The following is a 16,596-nucleotide window of genomic DNA, read 5'->3' on the forward strand; positions in this document are numbered from 1 at the left end:
GCGGAGCCGTGTGTGTACGAGGTGCACGGAGCAGAGCCGCGTGTGTACTAGGTTTACGGAGCAGAGCCGTGTGTGTACGAGGTGTACGGAGCAGAGCCGCGCGTGTACGAGGTCTACGGAGCGGAGCCGCGTGTGTACGAGGTGTACGGAGCAGAGCCGCGCGTGTATGAGGTGTACGGAGCGGAGCCGCGTGTGTACGAGGTGTACGGAGCAGAGCCGCGTGTGCGAGGTGTACGGAGCGGAGCCGCGTGTGTACGAGGTATACGGAGCGGAGCCGCGTGTGTACGAGGTGTACGGAGCGGAGCCGCGCGTGTACGAGGTGTACGGAGCGGAGCCGCGCGTGTACGAGGTGTACGGAGCGGAGCCGCGCGTGTACGAGGCGTACGGAGCGGAGCCGCGCGTGTACGAGGCGTACGGAGCGGAGCCGCGCGTGTACGAGGCGTACGGAGCGGAGCCGCGTGTACGAGGCGTACGGAGCGGAGCCGCGTGTACAAGGCGTACGGAGCAGAGCCGCGTGTGTACGAGGCGTACGGAGCGGAGCCGCGCGTGTGCGAAGTGTACGGAGCGGAGCCGCGCGTGTGCGAAGTGTACGGAGCGGAGCCGCGCGTGTGCGAAGTGTACGGAGCGGAGCCTTGTGTGTGAGAGGTGTACGGAGCGGAGCCGCCGCGCGTGTACGAGGCGTATGGAGCAGAGCCGCGCGTGTACGAGGTGTACGGTCAGTATATCGCTTATCTCTATAAATGTACATACAGTACAGAATATATACATACTGACCCTATATACATACAGTACAGAATACAGTCATATGAAAAAGTTTGGGCACCCCTATTAATCTTAAGCTTAATGTTCTATAAAAATTGGTGTTTTTGCAACAGCTATTTCAGTTTGATATATGTAATTACTGTTGGATACAGTAATGTTTCTGCCTTGAAATGAGGTTCATTGTACTAACAGAAAATGTGCAATCTGCATTCAAACAAAATTTGACAGGTGCATAAGTATGGGCACCTCACCAGAAAAGTGACATTAATAGTTAGTAGATCCTCCTTTTGCAAAAATAACAGCCTCTAGTCGCTTCCTGTAGCTTTTAATGAGTTCCTGGATCCTGGATGAAGGTATTTTTGACCATTCCTCTTTACAAAACAATTCCAGTTCAGTTAAGTTTGATGGTCGCCGAGCATGGACAGCCCTCTTCAAATGATCCCACAGATGTTCAATGATATTCAGGTCTGGGGACTGGGATGGCCATTCCAGAACATTGTAGTTGTTCCTCTGCATGAATGCCTGAGTAGATTTTGAGCGGTGTTTTGGATCATTGTCTTGCTGAAAGATCCATCCACTTTGTAACTTCATATTTATCACTGATTCTTGAACACTATTGTCAAGAATCTGCTGATACTGAGTGGAATCCATGCGTCCCTCAACTTTAACAAGATTCCCAGTGCCAGCATTGACCACACAGCCCCAAAGCATGATGGAACCTCCACCAAATTTTACTGTGGGTAGCAAGTGTTTTTCTTGGAATGCTGTGTTTTTTTGCCACCATGCATAACGCCTTTTTGTATGACCAAATAACTCAATCTTGATTTCATCAGTCCACAGGACCTTCTTCCAAAAAGAAATTGGCTTCTCCAAATGTGCTTTTGCATACCTCAGCCAACTTTGTTTGTGGCGTGCTTGCAGAAACGGCTTCTTTCGCATCACTCTCCCATACAGCTTCTCCTTGTGCAAAGTGCCTTGTATAGTTGACCGATGCACAGTGACACCATCTGCAGCAAGTTGATGCTGCAGCTCTCTGGAGGTGGTCTGAGGATTGTCCTTGACTGATCTCACCATTCTTCTTCTCTGCCTTTCTGATGTTTTTCTTGGCCTGCCACTTCTGGCCTTAACAAGAACTGTCCCTGTGTTCTTCCATTTCCTTACTATGTTCCTCACAGTGGAAACTGACAGGTTAAATCTCTGAGACAGCTTTTTGTATGCTTCCCCTGAACAACTATGTTGAATAATCTTTGTTTTCAGATCATTTGACAGTTGTTTTGAGGAGCACATGATGCCACTCTTCAGAGGAGATTCAAACAGGAGAACAACTTGCAAGTGGCCACTTTAAGTAGCTTTTCTCATGATTGCATACACCTGGCTATAAAGTTCAAAGCTCCATGAGGTTACAAAACCAAAAAAAGTGCTTTAGTAAGTCAGTAAAAAGTAGGTAGGAGTATTTAAAACAAGAAAATGATAAGGGTGCCCATACTTATGCACCTTTCAAATTTTGTTTGAATGCAGATTGCACATTTTCTGTTAGTACAATAAACCTCATTTCAAGGCAGAAACATTACTGTGTCCAACAGTTATTACATATATCAAACTGAAATAGCTGTTGCAAAAACACCAATTTTTATAAAACATTAAGCTTAAGATTAATAGGGGTGCCCAAACTTTTTCATATGACTGTATATACATACTGACCCTATACACATACAGTACAGAATATATACATACTGACCCTATACACATACAGTACAGAATATATACATACTAACCCTATACACATACAGTACAGAATATATACATACTGACCCTATACACATACAGTATAGTATACATACTGACCCAATATACATACAGTACAGAATATATACATACTGACCCTATATATATATACAGTACAGAATATACACATACTGACCCTATATACATACAGTACAGAATATATACATACTGACCCTATACACATACAGTACAGAATATATACATACTGACCCTATATACATACAGTACAGAATATATACATACTGACCCTATATATATATATATATATATACATTACAGAATATATACATACTGACCCTATATACATACAGTACAGAATATATACATACTGATCCTATACAGTACAGAATATATACATACTGACCCTATATACATACAGTACAGAATGTATACATACTGACCCTATACACATACAGTACAGAATATATACATACTGACCCTATACACATACAGTACAGAATATATACAGTACATACTGATCCTATATACATACAGTACAGAATATATACATACTGACCCTATATACATACAGTACAGAATATATACATACTCAGGGTCGGACTGGGGTGTCTGGGGCCCACAGGGAGAACTGACTCTAGGGGCCCACCTACAGCCATATGCAAATATCTGTTATCCGCTATCCCTGTTATAGTGGAGCATTGACTGGCGGCTCCTGCACATCTACTGTGCACCACTATAACTGGGATGTACAATTACGGTAGTTTGCATTAAAGGGCTTCTTTGGTTAAAACAAGTTATCACCGATCCATGGGATCCACAGGATCGGTGATCACTTATTGATCGTTTGGGTCCGAACATTGGAAAAGGCGCCTATCAGAAGAATGGGGAAGTTTCATCCCTGACAGGACACTTATCCCCATTTTAAAATGCAGCTTCCAAAAAAGAGCAGCGCTCACAGTCACTGAGGGAATGACTGGATGAGTGGTCGCATCTCACATGCCGCTCCAGTCTAATGGGGAGAAAAGCTCCACATTCTGCCGATTGTGTCCCAGCAGTCAGACCCCCACCAATCAATATCATCACTGATCCTGTGGAGAGGTGATTACTTGTTTTCACCAGAGAACCCCTGTAAGTGCATCTCTGCCGCTCTGGTCCAAGTATTTAATCTCTAAGGCTGCGGCCCCACTATCAGTATTTGGTCAGTAATTTTTCTCAGGAGTGGGAGCCAAAACCAGGTGAGGAACAATCAGAGAAAAGGTATAATAGAAACAAGTCACCAATTCTGTATTTATCACCCACTCCTGGTTTTGGCAGCTACTCCTGAGAAAAAATACTGACCGAATACTGATGGTGGGGCTGTGGCCTAATGGAAAAAAATCTTTTCCTAGTTAATATCAGCAAGAACAAAATGACTGCCATACACAACACAGTCCACTATATCAACACCAATAATACCACTTACAAAAGAGACAAATATCGCCACACCATGACTAGATCACATATTACCACCACATAGTGACCGAATAATACTACATACAAGGAACAAATACGGCCACACCATGACCAGACCACATATTACCACCCCAAAGTGACCAAATACTACAATACTGATCATGAATACAAACCACAATACTAACAACACTGTTATTACCACCAGTGACATTATACACAGGAGCTCTGTATATAGTGTCAGTGTACAGGTAATACAGGGATCACCAGTGACATTATACACAGGAGCTCTGTATATAGTGTCAGTGTACAGGTAATACAGGGATCACCAGTGACATTATACACAGGAGCTCTGTATATAGTGTACAGGTAATACAGTGACCACCAGTGACATTATACACTGGAGCTCAGTATATAGTGTCAGTGTACAGGTAATACAGGGTTCACCAGTGACATTATACACAGGAGCTCTGTATAGAGTGTCAGTGTACAGGTAATACAGTGATCACCAGTGACATTATACACTGGAGCTCTGTATTTAGTGTACAGGTATTACAGTGGTCACCAGTGACATTATACACAGGAGCTCTGTATATAGTGTACAGGTAATACAGTGGTCACCAGTGACATTATACACAGGAGCTCTGTACATAGTGTATAGTGCACAGGTAATACAGTGGTCACCAGTGACATTATACACAGGAGCTCTGTATATAGTGTACAGATAATACAGTGGTCACCAGTGACATTATACACAGGAGCTCTGTATATAGTGTACAGGTAATGCAGTGGTCACCAGTGACATTATACACAGGAGCTCTGTATATATTGCACAGGTAATACAGTGGTCACAAGTGACATTATACACAGAAGCTCTGTATATAGTGTATACATAATATAGTGATCACCAGTGACATACACAGGAGTTCTGTATATACTATATACACACGTGGTCAGAATTGTTGGTACCCCTCGTTTAATGAAAGAAAAACCCACAATGGTCACAGAAATAACTTGAATCTGACAAAAGTAATAATAAATTAAAAATCTATGAAAATGAACAAATGAAAGTCAGACATTGCTTTTCTGCTTCCACTGAATTTAAAAAAAAAATTAAACTCATGAAATCGGCCTGGACAGAAATGATGGTACCCCTGAAAATAATGTGACAAAAGGGACATGTTAAATAAAGTTGTGTCCACTAATTAGCATCACAGGTGTCTACAATCTTGTAATCAGTTAGTGGGCCTGTATATAGGGCTACAGATACTCACTGTGCTATATATAGGGCTGCAGATACTCACTGTGCCTGTATATAGGGCTACAGATACTCACTGTGCCTGTATATAGGGTTACAGATACTCACTGTGCCTGTATATAGGGTTACAGATACTCACTGTGCCTGTATATAGGGTTACAGATATTCACTGTGCCTGTATATAGGGTTACAGATACTCACTGTGCTTGTATATAGGGCTACAGATACTCACTGTGCTTGTATATAGGGCTACAGATACTCACTGTGTTGTTTGGTGACATGGTGTGTACCACACTCAACATGGACCAGAAGAAGCAAAGGAAAGAGCTGTCTCAGGAGATTAGAAAGAAAATTATAGAAAAGCATGTTAAAAGGTAAAGGTTATAAGACCATCTCCAAGCAGCTTGATGTTTCTGTGACTACAGGTGCACATATTATTCAGAAATTTAAGATCCATGGGACTGTAGCCAACCTCCCTGGACGTGGGTGCAGGAGGAAAATTGATGACAAATCAAAGAGACGGATAATATGAATGGTAACAAAAGAGCCCAGAATAACTTCTAAAGAGATTAAAGGTGAACTTCAAGCTCAAGGAACATCAGTGTCAGATCGTACTATCCACCGTTGTTTGATCCAAAGTGAACTTCATGTAAGACGACCAAGGAGAACACCATTGTTGAAAAAAAAAATAGTAAAAAAGCCAGACTGGAATTTGCCAAACTACATGTTGACAAGCCACAAAGCTTCTGGGAGAATGTACTATGGACAGATGAGACAAAAATTGAAGTTTTTGGCAAGGCACATCAGCTCTATGTTCACAGATGGAAAAATGAAGCATATCAAGAAAAGAACACTGTCCCTACTGTGAAACATGGTGGAGGCTCTGTTATGTTCTGGGGCTGCTTTGCTGCACCTGGCACAGGGTGTCTTGAATCTGTGCAGGGTACAATGAAATCTCAAGACTATCAAGGGATTCTAGAGAGAAATGTGCTGCCCAGTGTCAGAAAGCTTGGTCTCAGTCGCAGGTCTAGCAACAGGATAATGACCCAAAACACACACAGCTAAAAACACCCAAGAATGGCTAAGAGGAAAACATTGGACTATTCTGAAGTGGCTTCTATGAGCCCTGACCTAAATCCTATGGAGCATCTTTGGAAAGAGCTGAAACATTCTGGAAAAGGCAACCTTCAAACACGAGACAACTGGAGCAGTTTGCTCATGAGGAGTCGGCCAAAATACCTGTCGAGAGGCGCAGAAGTCTCATTGACAGTTACAGGAATCGTTTGATTGCAGTGATTGCCTCAAAAGGTTCAACAAAATATTAAGTTAAGAAGAAGAGGTTAATTTTTTTTTAAATTCTGTGGAAGCAGAAAATCAATGTCTGACCTTCATCTCTTCATTTTCAAAAATTTGTAATTTATCAGATTGAAGTTATTTCTGTGACCATTGTGGGTTTTTCTTTCATTAAACGAGGAGTACCAACAATTTTGACCACGTGTGTAGTGTAAGTGTACATGTAATACACTGACTCACCAGTGATGTCTCTAGGTGAAGTCCTTCATCTTCGCTTTTCTTCTTCATCTGGCACAGACAGCCATCACTTCTTCCAGCCAGGAATCATCTCTGCAGAAAATAACACACAGTTATTAATAACTGATCTCTTCTAGAGAATATTCCCACTTCCCCCCCCCCCCCGACCTCTACACTACACCAGTTGAAGAAAAAAAGCAACATAGTGCCGTCCTGCACAGTAACAGGACCTCTCTTTTGTCCCATCCCATGGAAAACAATTTCCTAAAAAGTAAATTATATTACAGAAGTAATAATGTAATAATAATTGGAATCTAAAGTAATAATGTTCCCCACTGGTCACCATAAACTAATAAAGTATGTTCCTCAATCTGGCTCCCAAACAGTAATTAAGTCCCTTGTCTAGCCAGGCACCCCCATATGTCCCTTCTGGCCACCATTTGTCTAGTGTGACCCCTCCATATATTTATCCTAGCACATGTGTATCGAGCCTGCCCCCTCCCATATACCCATCCTAGCCCCCCCATGTGCCAGTCTGCCCCCCCACATATCCATCCTTGCCTCCATGTTTCCAGCCTGCGCCCCCATATGTCCCCCCCATATATCCTCCATGTGTCCAGCCTGCCCTCTACATATTCATCCTGGCCTCCATGTGTCCAGCCTCTCCCCTCATATATCCATACTGCCCTTACCCCCTGCATATATCCATCCTGACACCCCCCATATATCCAGCGTGCCCCTCCATATATTTATGCTAGCCCATGTGTATCGAGCCCGCCCCCCCCACATATTCATCCTAGCCCCCCATGTGTCCAGCCTGTCCCCCCCCATATATCCATCCTGGCCTCCATGTGTTCAGCCTGCCCCCCCTCCCCCATATATCCATCCTGGCCTCCATAAGTCCAGCTTGCCCCCCCCATATATCCATCCTGGCCCCCCCATATATCCATCCTGCCCCCCATATATCCATCCTGGCCTCCATGTGTCAAGCCTGCCCCCCATATACCCATCCTGCCCACCCCCCTTTGCCTGGGTCCACCTTGGTTCCCCCTTGTGTGTCCTGCCAGGGCTCCCCCTTGTGTGTCAAGCCAGGGCTCCCCTCCCTTGCGTGTCCAGCCAGGGCTCCCCCCTTGCGTGTCCAGCCAAGGCTCCCCCCCTTGCGTGTCCAGCCAGGGCCCCCCCCCTTGCGTGTCCAGCCAGGGTTCCCCCCTCGTGTGTCCAGCTTGGCCCCCCCTCGTGTGTCCAGCTGGGCCCCCCCTCGTGTGTCCGTCCAGCTGGGCCCCCCCTCGTGTGTCCGTCCAGCTGGGCCCCCCCTCGTGTGTCCGTCCAGCTGGGCCCCCCCTCGTGAGTCCGTCCAGCTGGGCCCCCCCTCGTGTGTCCGTCCAGCTGGGCCCCCCCTCGTGTGTCCGTCCAGCTGGGCCCCCCTTGTGTGTCCATCCAGCTGGGCCCCCCTTGTGTGTCCATCCAGCTGGGCCCCCCCTTGTGTGTCTGTCCAGCTGGGCCCCCCCTTGTGTGTCTGTCCAGCTGGGCCCCCCCTTGTGTGTCTGTCCAGCTGGGCCCCCCCTTGTGTGTCTGTCCAGCTGGGCCCCCCCTTGTGTGTCTGTCCAGCTGGGCCCCCCCTTGTGTGTCTGTCCAGCTGGGCCCCCCCTTGTGTGTCTGTCCAGCTGGGCCCCCCCTTGTGTGTCTGTTCAGCTGGGCCCCCCCTTGTGTGTCTTTCCAGCTGGGCCCCCCCTTGTGTGTCTGTCCAGCTGGGCCCCCCCTTGTGTGTCTGTCCAGCTGGGCCCCCCTTGTGTGTCTGTCCAGCTGGGCCCCCCCTTGTGTGTCTGTCCAGCTGGGCCCCCCCTTGTGTGTCTGTCCAGCTGGGCCCCCCCCTTGTGTGTCTGTCCAACTTGGCCCGCCCTTGTGTGTCTGTCCAGCTGGGCCCCCCTTGTGTGTCTGTCCAGCTGGGCCTCCCTTGTGTGTCTGTCCAGCTGGGCCCCCCCTTGTGTGTCTGTCCAGCTGGGCCTCCCCTTGTGTGTCTGTCCAGCTGGGCCCCCCTTGTGTGTCTGTCCAGCTGGGCCCCCCCTTGTGTGTCTGTCCAGCTGGGCCCCCCCTTGTGTGTCTGTCCAGCTGGGCCCCCCCTTGTGTGTCTGTCCAGCTGGGCCCCCCCTTGTGTGTCTGTCCAGCTGGGCCCCCCTTGTGTGTCTGTCCAGCTGGGCCCCCCCTTGTGTGTCTGTCCAGCTGGGCCCCCCCTTGTGTGTCTGTCCAGCTGGGCCCCCCCTTGTGTGTCTGTCCAGCTGGGCCCCCCCCTTGTGTGTCTGTCCAACTTGGCCCCCCCTTGTGTGTCTGTCCAGCTGGGTCCCCCCTTGTGTTTCTGTCCAGCTGGGCCCCCCCCTTGTGTGTCTGTCCAACTTGGACCCCCCTTGTGTGTCTTTCCAGCTGTGCACAACCCATTTAAATACTGCTTCGCTGATTAGTCGCGCCCGGTCGGCCGCATACATATTCTAGAATACCCGATGCGTTAGAATCGGGCCACTGTAACGGGTCTGGGAGGCGGAACCTCTGAGCTACTATACAAGGGGGTGGTCCTTGTAAGGGAGCGGGTGGCGACCAGGCAGGCAGTCACAGCAGGTGACCGGGACAGTCTCTGGAAGAACGGGCAGGAGGTCACGGCAAGTGACCGGGGCAGTCTCTGGATGAACGGGCAGATGGTCACGGCAAGTGACCGGGGCAGTCTCTGGATGAACGGGCAGATGGTCACGGCAAGTGACCGGGGCAGTCTCTGGATGAACGGGCAGATGGTCACGGCAAGTGACCGGGGCAGTCTCTGGATGAACGGGCAGATGGTCACGGCAAGTGACCGGGGCAGTCTCTGGGTAAAGGGTTGGTACGACCTGTGGCGGCTGATGGTAGACGTGAGCTCCCAGGTGAGCAGGCGAGAGTCTCTGGATAAACGGGTGGTCACGGCATGTGACGGCGGAGCCTCCAGGAAGACCAACAGACAGGCGGCAGATGAGCGCTCCCAGGTGAGCGGGCAGAAGTCTCTGGACAGGCGGGTGGTCACAGCACGTGACGGCAGAGCCTCCAGGTAGGCTAGGAGACAGGCAGCAGATGAGCGCTCCCAGGTGAGTGGGCAGGAGTCACTGGACAGGCAGGTGGTCACAGCACGTGACGGCGGAGCCTCCAGGTAGGCTAGCAGGCAGGTAGCAGATGTGCGCTCCCAGGTGAGCGGGCAAGCTGGTCCATAGACAGACTGACAGGAGTTGGAAGGCAGACCGTCGGACCTCAGGCAAGCAGGCAGGTAGCTGATGTGCGCTCCCAGGTGAGCGGGCAAGCTGGTCCTTAGACAGACTGACAGGAGTTGTAAGGCAGACCGTCGGACCTCAGGCTAGCAGGCAGGTAGCAGAATATCAGGCAGGAATAAGACAGCAAGCTGGCAGGTAACTGGCAACGGGACCTGAGGGCTGAAGCAGAGTAGTGAACAGTGCAACAACATTGCTCGGGCACCTCCATTTTGGAGGAGGTGCCTTATATATGGTGAAGTCCTCCGGCCATTGGCCGGGGACTCCTTAGGACGGCGCGCGCGGCCCCTTTAAGAGGGAGGGAGAGCGCGCGCGCGCGCCCTAAGCACAGTGGCCGGGAAGGAGCGCGCGCTGCCAGCAGAGCGGGAGGAGGACGCCGGGCACGGAGCAGAGAGGTGAGGGGAACAGCGTCCCTGCCTAGCAGAGGGCAGGGACGCCGGCGCTACAGCCACCATCTAGTATAAAATATATATTATATACTGTATATATATATATATATATATATATATATATATATATATACAGTGCCTACAAGTAGTATTCAACCCCCTGCAGATTTAGCTGGTTTGATAAGATGCAAATAAGTTAGAGCCTTCAAACTGCAAACGAGAGTAGGTTTTATGAACAGAAGCATAAATCTTACAAACCAAAAAGTTATGTTGCTCAGTTGAATTTTATTAAATTTTAAACATAAAAGTGTGGGTCAATTATTATACAACCCCTATGCTTAATATTTTGTGGAATAACCCTTGTTTGCAATTACAGCTAATAATCATCTTTTATAAGACCTGATCAGGCCGGCACAGGTCTGTGGAGTTATCTTGGCCCACTCCTCCATGCAAATCTTCTCAAAGTTATCTAGGTTCTTTGGGTGTCTCATGTGGACTTTATTCTTGAGCTCCTTCCACAAGTTTTCAATTGGGTTAAGGTCAGGAGACTGACTAGGCCACTCCAACACCTTGACTTTTTCCCTATTGAACCAGGCCTTGGTTTTCTTGGCTGTGTGCTTTGGGTCGTTGTCTTGTTGGAAGATGAAATTACGACCCATCTTAAGATCCTTGATGGAGGAGCGGAGGTTCTTGGCCAAAATCTCCAGGTAGGCCGTGCTATCCATCTTCCCATGGATGCGGACCAGATGGCCAAGCCCCTTGGCAGAGAAACAGCCCCACAGCATAATGCTGCCACCACCATGCTTGACTGTGGGGATGGTATTCTTGGGGTCGTATGCAGTGCCATCCAGTCTCCAAAGGTCACGTGTGTGGTTGGCACCAAAGATCTCGATCTTGGTCTCATCAGACCATAGAACCTTGAACCAGTCTGTCTCAGAGTCCTCCAAGTGATCATGAGCAAACTGTAGACGAGCCTTGACATGACGCTTTGAAAATAAAGGTACCTTACGGGCTCGTCTGGAACGGAGACCATTGCGGTGGAGTACGTTACTTATGGTATTGACTGAAACCAATGTCCCCACTGCCATGAGATCTTCCCGGAGCTCCTTCCTTGTTGTCCTTGGGTTAGCCTTGACTCTTCGGACAAGCCTGGCCTCGGCACGGGAGGACACTTTCAAAGGCTGTCCTGGCCGTGGAAGGCTAACAGTAGTTCCATAAGCCTTCCACTTACGGATGATGCTCCCAACAGTGGAGACAGGTAGGCCCAACTCCTTGGAAAGGGTTTTGTACCCCTTGCCAGCCTTGTGACCCTCCACGATCTTGTCTCTGATGGCCTTGGAATGCTCCTTTGTCTTTCCCATGTTGACCATGTCTGAGTGCTGTTCACAAGTTTGGGGAGGGTCTTAAATAGTCAGAAAAGGCTGGCAAAAGAGATCTTTAATCCACACATGTGAAGCTCATTATTCTTGGTGCCTGAACTACTTCTTAATACTTTAATTCTTGTGGTTTGAGGGGTTGAATAATAAATGACACTCTGAATTAACTTTTTACGTTTTAAAAAAAAAAAAATTGCTGCAGTGCATTTCCCACTTCCAGGCTGATCTGCAGTACAAATGTCACAATGCCAAGTTAATTCCGCATGTGTCAACCAGCTAAATCTGCAGGGGGTTGAATACTACTTGTAGGCACTGTATATATATATATATATATATATATATATATATATACATACATACACACACACTAGATGGTGGCCCGATATATATATATATTTTTTTTTGTACTGTGTTAGCCAGCTTTCAACCTGTTACTATCTTTTCAGTTAGTCATTAAAAGGTATAAACCACTGAGGACTCTCAAATTTAAATATTTTTAAAAGATTACAAAAAATCATGTAAAAACAAGGAAACCTCAGGAAAGTGCAGAGCATTAGATTGTGACTATCAGGTTAGTAATATACCGAAGTATATGTGTAATAGGAAAGAATTAATAACTGATTAAGTGCTAGTGTAATACAGTGCTGGCCAAAAGTATTGGCACCCCTGCAATTCTGTCAGATAATACTCAGTTTCTTCCTGAAAATGATTGCAATCACAAATTCTTTGGTATAATTCTCTTCATTTAATTTGCTTGCAAGGAAAAAACACAAAAGAGAATGAAGCAAAAATCAAATCATTGATCATTTCACACAAAACTCCAAAAAAGTGCCGGACAAAAGTATTGACACCCTCAGCCTAATACTTGGTTGCACAACTTTTAGCCAAAATAACTGCGAACAACCGCTTCCCGTAACCATCAATGAGTTTCTTACAATGCTCTGCTGGAATTGTAGACCATTCTTCTTTGGCAAACTGCTCCAGGTCCCTGATATTTGAAGGGTGCCTTCTCCAAACTGCCATTTTGAGATCTCTCCACAGGTGTTCTATGGGGTTTAGGTCTGGACTCACTGCTGGCCACCTTAGAAGTCTCCAGTGCTTTCTCTAAAACCATTTTATAGTGCTTTTGGAAGTGTGTTTTGGGTCATTGTCCTGCTGGAAGACCCATGACTTCTGAGGGAGACTCAGCTTTCTCACACTGGGCCCTACCTTATGCTGCAAAATTTGTTGGTAGTCTTCAGACTTCATAATGCCATGCACACGGTCAAGCAGTCCAGTGCCAGAGGCAGCAAAGCAACCCCAAAACATCAGGGAACCTCCGCCATGTTTGACTGTAGGGACCGTGTTCTTTTCTTTGAATGCCTCTTTTTTTCCCTGTACACTCTATGTTGATGCTTTTTCCCAAAAAGCTCTACTTTTGTCTCATCTGACCAGAGAACATTCTTCCAAAATGTTTTAGGCTTTCTCAGGTAAGTTTTGGCAAACTCCAGCCTGGCTTTTTTATGTCTTGGGGTAAGAAGTGGGGTCTTCCTGGGTATCCTACCATACAGTCCCTTTTCATTCAGACGTCGACGGATAGTACGGGTTGACACTGTTGTACCCTCGGACTGCAGGGCAGCTTGAACTTGTTTGGATGTTAGTCGAGGTTCTTTATCCACCATCCGCACAATCTTGCGTTGAAATCTCTCATAAATTTTTCTTTTCCGTCCACATCTTGGGAGGTCAGCCACAGTGCCATGGGCTTTAAACTTCTTGATGACACTGCGCACGGAAGACACAGGAACATTCAGGTCTTTGGAGATGGACTTGTAGCCTTGAGATTGCTCATGCTTCCTCACAATTTGGTTTCTCAAGTCCTGAGACAGTTCTTTGGTCTTCTTTCTTTTCTCCATGCTCAATGTGGTACACACAAGGACACAGGACAGAGGTTGAGTCAACTTTAACCCATGTTAACTGGCTGCAAGTTTGATTTAGTTATTGCCAACACCTGTTAGGTGCCACAGGTAAGTTACAGGTGCTGTTAATTACACGAATTAGAGAAGCATCACATGATTTTTCAAAGGGTGCCAATACTTTTGTCCACACCCTTTTTTAGGTTTGGTGTGGAATTATATCCAATTTGGCTTTAGGACAATTCTTTTTGTGTTTTTTTCATTGAAGACAAATTAAATGAAGAGAATACCACCAAAGAATTTGTGATTGCAATCATTTTGAGGAAGAAACTGAGTATTATCTGACAGAATTGCAAGGGTGCCAATACTTTTGGCCAGCACTGTATATTCTCCCTGGATGTTAATAATTACCCGCAGTTTATAAATCATATAAAGTCTTTTCTCTATTGATCCACTATTCCCGTTTCATCACTTCTACATGTCTGTATATTTTTGCTCTTTCCTTACAATTTCTCAGCATCACCTCTCCATATTTGCTGCTTAACACGTGACATTTCCATCATACATCCTTAGTCACAATTTCTTTTCACACATTTGGGCAAATTATTTTTCCTATACTAATTTCACTTATCCAAACAATAAGTATAATAATATTCTTCTCCCATGGGCTCTTTTTGTTGTACAGTTTTCCTAGTGATAGGTATAGGCTATAACAATGTATAAAATTTATAGTAATCTGAACACATATATAGTATTCAAAAAATACTAAATAGTCTGGATTATTTTGGTAATACAAACATTTTCCTACATATAATTATTTTATTTCCCCCTACTACTCCCTTCAATATCCAAACATATATAAAAACAGCGCAGAGAACCATCTAAGTAATAATGGGCGGTAGTGCGCATGCGTCTCCTGAGGACCTCATAGACCAAACTCAGTGCGTATCATAGTAACCACTAGCATATCCTGCTTGTGGTTCACCTCGCACATGAAGGAGATCACTTCCTTATAGGGCGGCACAGGAGTGTTATGCGCCAACGACACCACCCACTTCATGACGTCAGATGCCATTTTCTATGGCTGATTGAGTAAAAACGTATCTGTAGCTGATTGGTCCAGTGACATATTTAACCAGGCCATGCCCCCCACTTAAGACACGCCCGCAAGGAAGAAGCCAGAGCGCTGAAACGCGCGTCGGGGGAAAAGGGGACTGACTTGTATACAAATTTACTATTCCCTATGTTCATTCAAGTGAAATAAGTTTACCTGATAAGGATCCTATGCGGTGCTTAACTGTGATGAAATAGGAATAGTGGTTAAATAATGATATATAAACTGCGGGTAATTATTAAGATATAGGGATAATATATTGCACTAGCATTTAAGAATTTATTAATTCTTTCTTATTTTACATATACTTCTGCATATTACTAATCTGATAAAGTCACAATCTAATGGTCTGCACTTTTATAATTTTTATTATGTAATTTAATAAAATTAAAATTTTATTATAATCATATAGCTTTTCTTTGTCTTTGACATTTTATGTCACAGACTGGTGAACTTTCAAGTGTTATTGAAGTGCTATGTATCATTTTGGAGCATACAGTGATAATACAATTAAATGGTGCCTTACTCCCCTACTGCTATGGCAGCCACAGCATAGGAAATGAGATCGGATGCCTTCTGCAATCTCCTGTGGCCTGAGGCTGCCATATATGTGGTAAGCGTCGTTCTCAGACAAACACTAGCAAATAAAAAGATACTGATGAATAAGGGGCTGTGTCGTCGAAACGCGTCCAGTTGTTCCCCTCCTAGTGACATGTTGTGATTTTTAATTTTGGAATAAAAGGATTTATCGCATGTGGCACCGGATTTTATCTTCCTTATATATCCTTGCAAGTGTATGCTGGACACTAATCCGTGAGCCTGGGATTCCTGTGAGTATCAGGTGATATGAGCTAATTATCTTTTTTCAGTCTATGTAACAACATGAACAGTTTAATGGAAGCTCTGAAGATAAGTCATAATTCAGAGGAGTGGAGGCTCTTCATCGAACGTCCAAAACATCCGCTACCTTCAATTCCATTAGGTTATGCAGTCCACATGAAAGAAACCTATAACAACATGAAACAGCTGTTGAGGTGCCTGAACTATGACCAACATTTGCAGCCCCTCTGTGGTGACTTAAAGGTGGTTTCCCTCTAACTTTGTCTCCAGGTTGGATACACAAAGTACTGCTTCTTTCTGAGTGAAATAGTTGTGCAAGAGAATATCACTACAATAAAAGACTTGCCTTTCCAACAGTCACTTCAGCCAGGGAGTAAAAATGTCCTGCATCCAGCACTTCTTGACCTAGATAAGATTTTGTTGCCACCATTGCATATTACGTTGGGCCTAATGAAGAACTTTGTAAAGGCAATAGATAAAAATGCAAAAGCATAAAAGTATCTCATTGATACATTTCTAAGGTTGAGAGAAGCAAAGATAAAGGAAGGACTCTTTATTGGACCTCAGATTCTTAAGCTTCTTCAAGATGAGCAGTTTGTCCATTGCAGGGCAATGAAAAGACTGCATGGGTAGCATTCACATTAGTGGTAACTAATTTTTTGGGAAACTCCAGAGTAGATAACTATGAAAAATTGGGAGAAATTCTCCTCAAAACATATAATGATCTTGGCTATAACATGCCCTTAAAGATTAATTTCTTACATTCGCATCTAGACTTTTTTCCACCAAACTGTGGAGCAGTGAATGAAGAGCACTGTGAGAGATTTCACCAAGATATTACGGCTATGGAGGAAAGATATCAAGAAAAATGGAAGCCATCAATGCTTGCAGATTACTGTTATACAATTGTAAGAGATGATCCAGTGTAGGAGTACAAGAGACAAGCAAGAAAGAGTGGT

General features: G+C 45.6%; 1 protein-coding gene across 1 annotated transcript in view; it reads left to right on the top strand.

Moving 5' to 3' along the window:
* The window catches only part of LOC141191618 (uncharacterized), a 302,307-nt gene that overhangs the window by 219,299 nt on the left and 66,412 nt on the right, over window positions 1-16,596 (top strand). The window lies entirely within an intron of this gene.

The sequence above is a fragment of the Phyllobates terribilis genome, unplaced genomic scaffold (genome assembly GCF_046119375.1).
Source record: "Phyllobates terribilis strain yellow unplaced genomic scaffold, ASM4611937v1 Scaffold_49__1_contigs__length_9717188, whole genome shotgun sequence".
Classification (NCBI taxonomy): domain Eukaryota; kingdom Metazoa; phylum Chordata; class Amphibia; order Anura; family Dendrobatidae; genus Phyllobates; species Phyllobates terribilis.